Source organism: Vulpes lagopus, chromosome 10, assembly GCF_018345385.1.
Source record: "Vulpes lagopus strain Blue_001 chromosome 10, ASM1834538v1, whole genome shotgun sequence".
NCBI classification, from domain to species: domain Eukaryota; kingdom Metazoa; phylum Chordata; class Mammalia; order Carnivora; family Canidae; genus Vulpes; species Vulpes lagopus.
In genome coordinates this window covers 6126749-6136728 of record NC_054833.1, presented here as the reverse complement: position 1 = coordinate 6136728, position 9980 = coordinate 6126749, and positions in this window count along the sequence as shown.

Sequence of the window (9980 nt, the reverse complement as noted above, 5' to 3'; positions counted from 1 at the left end):
GAAAAAGGAGGCTAACAGAGTTCAATTATCAGGGTTTTGCTAATAGCCCCTGTTGCTCTCTCTTCTGTGTCTTGCGTCACTGGTCCTGAGCCTGTCTTGTTTAGAATAATTCGACTGTCTTTGGGGGTTGGAGGTGATGATGACAGAAAGACCTAAGGCACTAACTGCTTTACGTGGACTTTCACTGACTCCATGCCAGGACCTTCTGTGGGCCCCATGCTTCCAGTTCCTGAGTCTTCCAAGTTCTGAAGGAGGACTGGCTTGTTTCTTATTGGGTTGCCTCTATGGGAGACATAGAATCCAGCCTTCTGTGCTCTGCTTAAACTGTTATCATTACTCTAATAGATTGTATAAAGTAGGCATTTGTTAACATTCTTGTCCACTGTTGTCCTCTTTGCTGTTCTGTTCATTCTTGTAGGTTTATACTTTTGCATTTTTTAAAGGTTTTTACTTTTTAGGTAATCTCTACACCCAACGTGGGGCTCAGACTCACAACCCCAAGATCAAGTGTCACATGCTCCCTGACTGAGTCAGCCAGGCACCCCCTGCATTTTTATACTGACCCTTTCCAGGAGGGAGTGGAGGTGGTATATATAAATGCACACAAACTTTGTAATTTAATTGATGATTACTTCTGAGTTAAGCTTTTTTTTTTTCCTTCTTTATTAGGCTCCATGCCCAGCGTGGAGGCCAATGCGGGGCCTGAACTCAGGACCCTGAGATCAAGAGTTGGATGCTTAACTGACTGAACCACCCAGGCACCCTGAGTTTTAGCTTATTTTTTAAGGAATGTTGGACCTTAACATATTGATAAATAAAATCATATGAAAATATTATTTATTCCAACATTGATACCTGCAAAGACTGGGTCTTTCCTTATAAATCAAACTAATAATATGCTAAGGTTGATGTGCTAACTAGGGTAAGACCAGGGCCAGGGTTTGTCTTATTCATTTTTGTGTTTTGTGTTAAATCATTCTAGGATTTAGCACAGACTCTTGCAAAGAAACTTAAAATCAAAAGCAACAAGAAAACAATGAATCAAAAGAGCTCCAGTTTTCTTTTTTTTCTTTAAATAAACATGTTAATGGTCATCTGTTAAGTGCAGTGAAGAGCTGCATGAGTTGAAGATACAGTGACTGGGACAGAGTCCTTAGCCTGGAGAGTTTCATGATCTAGTGAGAGAGACTAACAAGAAAACCAGTATACTAGGTAATGTAATTTTTCTTGGTTTAGAAATGTGTACCCAGTGCAGTGAGAGCACCATTCCCCCAGAAGTGATAAGATGCCTAGCTAATGTCCTCTTGATGTTCTTCATGTAGGAATCCAAGGCTCTGGTTAGTGTGAAAATTAGAAATAAGTCCACAGAGCTGTGTGCTATGTCTTAGATACAGAGCTATGTGCTAGAGCTAGATTCCTAGAGACACAGAGAGATACATGCTATATTTTAGCAGGTCCTGTACCTTAGAGAAGCATCACTGGGCATAGATGAAAGCTCTAAATACATCTACTCCTTAGGAGACCCCCAAGCTTTCCCCTTCAAATCTGATCCAGCAGCATGGTTCAAAACTTCTTCCCAATGCTGAGAAGAGCCCGGGTAAGCCTTGAACATGATTATATTATTATAGTAATCGTGCTGTTATTGTTTGTAAACACATCTGCATAATCTTTGAAGGCAGGTTGAAGGTCTTATTCATTTCAAGTAGATCCTGTGGCATGTGGCAAAGAGCATGAAATTTGAAGCCAGGGCATCTAGGTTTGAATTCCCATATTAGCTGTGTGACTTCAGTCAAGTTACTTGATCTTGCTACACCTAAATCTCCCACTATGTCAGACTGACATAATACCTAACTCGCAGATTTGTTGTATTAAATAAACAAAACTAGACAAAGGGCCAAAGGCACTTATTGATGGGAAGTAGGTGAAGAATAAATGGTAGATCTTGTGTTTTTTTTCCTCCTTTTTTTTCCCCACCAGGCTGTGATCCTCTCAAATGCAAAGAACATATGCTATTCTTATGTGTAATCCCACCCTTAGTGCAATGCTGGGCATGAAGTTGGCACTTAATGCATATTTATTCAACGAATGAATAAATAAAAGGATGTTTGGATTCCGCAGGCGGAGGTATTTTCCTGCTCTTTGAATCATTATTTGCCACTTTCTTCCTTTAGACTGCACTTCCTTAACTATTTGCTGATACTAATAAACCACCATTCTTTTCTGAGCTCCTGGATTACATGTTCTGTGGTGCTGCAAATAGTACTAAGGAGGGCTAACATGATTTTTAAACACCCAAATGGCACTTGAAATCCAGCCCTGCTTATGTACACTGTGGCACCAAATAGAAAGAAGGACCCCTGAAGTAAAAGAGGTGTCTGAAGCAACAGATTGTCTCCATTCTGAGTTTCAAAGGCCATTTGGCAATCACGTCTCTTGGCAGCCCCAAGATAGGAGAGCCTTTGGCTGTGAGGCTCTGCAGTGAGAGTAAAAGGTGGGAGGAGATGGTGAGGTGAGTTCATGTGTGCCCCATGTGTTTGCAGATTTCCTCCACAGAGCTGGAGTGCACACTTTCCGGTTAGGTCTACCGTCCACTCTTCTCTTCATGAAAGCAGGAGCAGTGTTTGGCTAAGCCATCCTTCATCACTTTCTAGCTTGGGCAGTTATAGTGTATCAGGGTTATTTGTAAACAAACAAACAAACAACACACACACAAAACCAAAAAACAAGTCCTAGCCTCAAGACTTCCAGTCCACTCTTCCAGTCAGGCTTGGCTCCCTCTCAGGTACAAGCCTGTTGTGTGCTCAGAGCGTGCCTTCCTCACTTACTGACACACATCTTGCTCTGAAGGAACCTACCAGCCAAAGGGTTCTTATCTGATAGTGCCTGCTGAGGTCTCTGCAACACTGGACTCTCTGAAACCTCTCTGAATTACACTCTCGTACAAGGATGTCGTTGAGCTTGTTTTGCTTTTTGATTCTCTTTCACATTCTCCAGTGTTATTGTTGATCATGTCTTTTTCTTGCATTTCCCGCCCCTGGGTGGAGGGACATTTTGTCTACCCCCAGGGCTCTGATTATGACTTCTATGCTAATGAAGGCCACTCTGCACACTCATTTCCACCTCTTAGGAAATTCATAATCAATAGAAAAAGGAAATTTATCATTATTTGCACAATTCAGTTTTCCTCTCCTTTGGAATTCTTTTATTCTATCCTGTATTTATTATCTTAGTATGTTCCGCTTGATTTTAAACTCTCTGTAACTATACCTATAAATCTAGACGTATATCAATATTGATATCTCTGTGTGTATTTATATCTATACTCCCCCCAATCACTTGGTCTGTGTAGGTGCCTAATGAATGTTTGATGGTTTATCTTGATTCACTGTTTCGGCCTTTATAATTAAACACAGTCAAGTCAGGAGGGCAGTGCTTTCAGCTGATGATCCTTCCAGTCCCAAAGGAATGGATCCAGTATGTTCTCCAGAGAAGATCATAGGGCTTAAGATAAAACAAATGTAAAATAAAATTGTAAGACAGAAATGCACAACATTTAAAAGTTGATTTTGTGAGGGAAAATATCAGGCCATTACATCACCAAAATCAGCTTAACTGAAGTGTCTAAATTAGTTCCAGTTTAGATTTTTGAGGTATCTGATGCAGAGATTTGAACAATTCTGTGCAGTCTTCTAGGGAGCTTGAGTTAAATCATCTCTTTCAGAATAGCCTTGAAAAATGCAAGAAGTTTTCCCTTTTTAAAAAATATTTTATTTATTTGGGGGGTCGGGGCAGGGGACAGAGGAAGAGAAGCAGACTCCATGCTGAGCATAGAGCCTCACGTGGGGCTCGATCCCAGGCCCCTGAGATCATGACCCAAGAGGAAAACAAGAGTCCAATACTCAACCGACTGAGCCACCCAAGGTGTCCCAGTTTTCATTACTTCTAAGAGATTTCAGACGTGGCTCTTGAAACACAATGCTAGATAGGGTCTTTTAAGTTCAAGATTATACAGTCTCCCGTTATCAGAAGCGCAGGGTGGCAAGACCGAGGAACACATCATCTTTGGGGGGCTGCTGTCCATGCCCGTCTGGATCAGAGGAGGAAAGCCTGCCTGACTGGCTGGGCAGAGCAGACTGACCTCTAAACACTTCATCACTGCAGAACCTTCCTGACGAATCTCTCCCCTTGCCTGTAGTCATTTAATGTGGCGGGTCAGATTCACCAGTGTTTTTCAATAATGCCCAAACATCCCAACCCTGCAGACTTACAAGGGAGGGAATTGGAATCTGCTGCTTCAGCCCTGAAATGTCTCTCTGGAGCCTCTGATCTGGTCTCTGTTTAGACTGGACCTGGAAATGCCAAGCATGGTGCTTTTTCTCCCCCGGACCCTTGGGAAAGGGACAGTGAGATTTACAGCACAGTTCATTGCATGGCCAGGATATTTTAAAACAGTGGTTTATAGTGTTCAAGCAGGCTGATTAGCCAGCAGGGATTTCTGCTGATGGTCCTCAGGATAGAGAGTTAAGAATAGCTGCCTGCCTGGCTTTGTTTTGGGTTTTGAAGTGGTTTTGTTTCTCGGGCCACATTATCTCAGACTTCACTGCATTTTCAAACAATGCACATAATAAACGACATCTCCAAGAATCACTTAAGTCTTACCTGGATCTCTCCCTCCTTGCTTTGCACTCAGCAGTCGTTGCTTACATTTAGAAGTCTACTGGAGACTGTTTTTCATCTAGCTAACTAAAGCAGCCTTTTCATAAAGAATTGGGTTGTGGAAGGGATTGTAATTCTTCTTCCCAAAATCTTGGCAGCCAGAGTCAACTTACGAACGTACACATTTGGCTGGGTTACTTTGGCTGGTCCTATTTATGATGGTGGGTTTGGGTTGAATTCTCAGGCCAGAGCCCTAAACATTCACATGCCCCAGTGCTTTTTATTAAACTGGCACTTGTATCTGCAAAGTCTCCAGTGAGTCCCATAATATTTAATGCAGTTGAGAGATTATGAACAACAAAACTTTACATATGACATTGGAATAGGAGTCTATTAAGATTCTAGTCTTCTGGTGGTATTCCTCAAAACAGCCCCACCTGACAGTAGCAATGCCAGATGGTTAAGTAAAAAGGCTGATGGGCATATAGGTCTTTTGAGCTCAGTTAGCAAGAGTGCTGCTCTCTCTGCTTCTTTGAGACTCGTGCTGTCTGTAACCAGACATAATTAAAAGATTAAAGAGACATTTGGAAATGTGAAGCTGGTCACTTTTTAATCAGTGAGATTGATTTTCCAATCCCAGTGTGAAGGTGGAATTTTAAATAATTTATAGGGTAGAAATCAGTGGCTTGTCACAACTTGGCTGAAAGAATACAAGCTAGGGGAAAAGGAGGACTCCATTTATTCTTCTTCTTCTCTAAGTTCTTTATGGAAAGGAGCATAAAAGGGAGTAAGCCATGGCTGGTTGTTACAGAGGAAATGTTTCCCAGCCTCTGTATCTCTGCTGGAAGAATGAAGATTAGTCTGGTTCCCTCCCGCCCTCTCTCCTCTTCTCCCTCTGGCTGGAGGTCTGGACATATTCTCTTCACTACTCAGCAACATTTCTCTTTTATCCTACAGATACCAGTCAGGTTCCAATCAGGTTAAAACCAGAGTCTCCTGAAAAGGGATTGTGACTGCAGAAAATGATGCTTCCATTAGCCAAGAGGTTGCATTCCAGGGACACATTATCAGAAAGCACATAATCAGAGTCAGAATATAGGAGGGCTAACGGCAGGCTCCATGGGGCTCTATCAGGGCACTTCTGGCACCAAAGGAGAAACAGCCTCCCAGTATCAATGTAGGTTCCAGCAGCTATGTGAAAAAGATATAAAATAGGCATCTAGAAGCCTTGATGTTAAGGGGAAGAATCGACAGGTTGGCTGGCAGAAATCAGAGAAAAACCTGCAGGGATGGGATTGCCAGCAGAGGCTGTTTTTTAAGGGTAGGTTTGGTTTGGGTTCAGGAAACACTGAAACAAATGTCTTCTCTTCCCAAGTAGGCCAAGATGGCTAGTCCTCCCTAAGTCAGGGAGTATCAGGTGACGGAGGCTCCTGGGCTGGGTCCCTCCCAAGTAGGAGCCTGTGATAACACCTCTCCCCTTTCCCAGGTAAACTCTCAGGACTAGCACAGACTTACCTTCAGACAAAGTGTCGTGCTTCGTGAAATTTCCAGACCGGGTTTGCCCTCACCCAAGATCTCCCTGCTACTTTTCACATTTGGAGTGCACTTGCCAAAGTGGAAGGTGGAATGGAGAAACCCTTTCTTTTATGCCATGAATATCCTATGAGATGATGTTTCCCAAGGATAGTTGCTATTAAAGTGTATCAATCAATATGGGAAATAAGTGAGGGCAGGCCTTCTTTACCAGTTCCTAGCTGCCCTGGGCCTTGGGTAGGAGGGAGTAGGATGGATGAGAAGGTGAACAGAGTGGGCTGAAGAGTGCACACTCCCGGAGGGGTGGAAGAGGCAGGGAGAAGATGGCCTCCAGCGGCACTTGTCTGCCATGAGTTGGGCTAGAACAATTAGAAGTAGAAACTAAGGCATTTTTGCTACTCTTCAAGATGCATCAACTGAGTGATTTATTATAGGCAATTTTCTCCCATAAAACTCACTGATTAGAGGTATCACTGTAACAGGGGCCCAGCACTTCCTAACATGAATTGGCTCAGATTTACGGCCTTCCGGTTACTGAAAGGGCAATGAATAATCCACTATAGGGACCGAAAACCAACTCTCAAATAGCAGGTCAAGGGGCTGAATGTAACAACGGCTTTCTTTTCTTAAAGGTGTTGTTTATATATTCATGAGAGACACACAGAGAGAGGCAGAGACATAGAGGGAGAAGCAGGCTCCCTGTGGGGACCCCGATGAGGGACTCGATTCCAGGACCCTGAGATCACAACCTGAGCCAAAGGCAGACACCCAACCGCTGAGCCACCCAGGCATCCCTAACAATGGTTTTCTGAAGATGAATGACATTTAGGGGCCATTTTCTGTATTTGTGCTTCACGTCCGTGCATTCCTGTTGCTCTGTAAGGTATAGCCAGAAGGTACCACACCACGGTTCTATCATTCCCACAACCCTGGCTACTTGCTTACAATCCCAAAGCAGGGTTTCTAGACATTTGGGGCTAGACAGTTCTTTTCTGGGTGAGGTTGTCCTGCATATTGTAGGATGTTCCTCAGCATCCCCAGTCTCCACCCATTTGATGCCAGTACCACCCCTTCTCCCATTTGTGACAACCAAAAATATCTCTAGATATTGCCAAAAACTCCTGGGAGAGGGGGGCGCAGAACCGACCACAGTTGAGAGTCACCACCCTAAAGAAACTTATCGTTTATATTGACTTAGTAGGGCAATTACAAATCAGGTTGAATCAGCCCTTATTTATTAGGCTTCCTCTAGATAACTAATAAGACTACATTAGTCATAGGCCTATAGGGTTGAGCTGTACCAGAACCATTCTCTCATAATTGTTACCTACTCTGTTTGCACTCATGTTGCAATGCAGCCCTGAATAAACCTCTCAGCAAAAGTAAGTCTTACATTACCACCTTTTATTCAGGCTCTCTTCCTTTTTCCTCTCCTTGCTGTCTCCCCTCTCACCCCCTTGACCACCAGTTGGCTTAAATATGATACCTCTTTGAAGAATGTTTTCCAGGAGGCAATGCTTAATGCAGAGATGTGATTCAGCAGTGGTGGAATCTCAGGTGGCCAAGCTCAGAGGGTCTGGGAGAGAATTCTGCAAAGTAGCCTCTCTGCTGTCCTTAAAGCCTACCAGGCAGAGGCTACAAGATCCTTCCATCTGTATGCTTGGCTCTGTCAGAGCAGATCATGTTATTAGTATCCACTAACAACTGCCAATAATAGAATGTTGGGTAGCTTTGCTGGGAAACAGACCTGGTTCTGAAGACAAGGGTCTGGTCTCAGAGGAAATGGAAACTTTTTTGCCCCAGGAAAGGAATAAATGCAATCAATGGTTCTTACAGAGCTCTCTGCCCAAGTAATTTTGGTCAGGTTAAGTGTGTCAGCAAAGTGAACCAAGTGTTACCATCATAGATTATGAAATGCAGAATCTAATGTTAATAAGGTTACCAGTAAATGTGGGAGTTCTGGGTCAGTAATGGGGAATTGGGGTGGGTAAGAGCCAAAGAAAAATCAGTAAGGCAAACACATCAACAATAACCTGTAGGTAAACATGAAGAACTATTCACTTTAAGAGAACAGGAAATAAAATTTCTGCCTGCATTAGCGCAGTGTTGCAAATACACGTTAGGTCATCAGTGCGCAGTAGAGGGAAACTCTGTCCTAAGGTTCTTCAGTATCCAGGTAGCTAGAGGAGGGAATGAGCCTTTGAGAACAGTGAGACCTACATCTTTCTGAAGATGGAGCCCTGTATTAAAACCAGTCCCTTGGGGCACCCGGGTGGCTCAGGAGGTTAAGCATCTGCCTTCAGCTCAGGTCATGATCCCAGGGTTCTGGGATCGAGTCTTGCATCAGATTCTCTGCTCAGCAGGGAGTCTACTTCTCCCTCTCCCTCTTCCCCTGCTTGTGCTCTCTCCTTCTCTCAAATAAATAAATAAAATATTTTTAAAAAATTAAAAAAAAGTAAAACCGGTCCCTCCAATGGGAGTTGTTGGTCTATTCCATACTGTTCTGCTCATTGAAAAGAATGAAAAAGAAAAGATCTTGTTGGTTGAAAATTCTCATGCTATATATTCTGAGGAGTTCCTTCAACTGTCCTACTACACGTGTCTATTCAAAACAATGAAATGGAGTAAATGGACGAATTCATAGGCAATCCATTCTGTGCTTCCAACTTTCTTGAGCGGGGATGCTGTTATTGTGAAGAACCCAATTTCCCTGAAACCTGTAGAATAGAGGGGGTGATACAACCAACAAGGTGTGATCAATGACTGCCAGGCCTCTCCCTTTTAAACCAGTTCCTATCTGTCTTTGGAGACAGGCTGTCTTTCCTGTCTGTACAAATGCATTGACTCTTTCCTGAACCATTTTTGAGATGTCTGGTGAAAAGGTTTGTAATGACTGCTTCCCTCCCCACATAAATGATCTGCATAGTGTAAGACTTAGGGCTGTCTGTTTTTTAGTTGACTCTCAAGCATTGGGTAACTCGCAGCTAAGGTGATCTCATTGAGTTCCCTGGCTTAAATACCATCTGCTTGGTGATGTCTCTCAGTCCAGACTTCTACATGAACCCTTGCTTCTTATTCAGTATCACTACTTTGAAATCCCATAGACATCTCAGATCTAGCATGTCCAGAACCTTAATTCCTGGTTCCCATCTAGCAAACCTATTCTTCCTGCAGTCTTACACATCTCAGCAAATGTCAACTCCACCCGCCCCCCAACCTTGTTCAATAAGGCCAAAAACCTTGATGTCATCCCATCTCCTACTTAAGTACATCCAATCCATTAGCAGAACTGTTGGTTCCAACTTTAAAGAACATCTATCCAGAATCTAATTATTTCTTATTACCTGTGTGTTTGTATCTGGCCCAAACCACCCTTTGTCTCTTGCCCAGTTAAATGCAACAGCTTCTTTCTTTTTTCTTTTTCTAAAAGATCTTACCGTTAAGTAATCTCTACACCCCATGTGGGACTGGAACTCTCAACCCCAAGATCGAGAGTCACATGCTCCATTGACTGAACCAGCCAGGCGCCCCTAAATGCAATACTTCTTAACTTGCCTTTGCACTTCCTCACTAGTGCCCTTGGTATCAATATTCTTGGCATAGTAGTTAGAGGAATCCCTTTAAAATTGCTGCTCTGCTTAAAATTTTCCAAAATCTTCCTGTCTTAGAGTTAAATCAATGTCGTATGGATAAGAAGGCCATAGTGATCCTTCCACCTGCATTTCCATCCTCTTCCTCTCTCTCACTGGGTTCCAGGACCACCACCCTCCTGGTTTTCCTGCAAGCTCTCA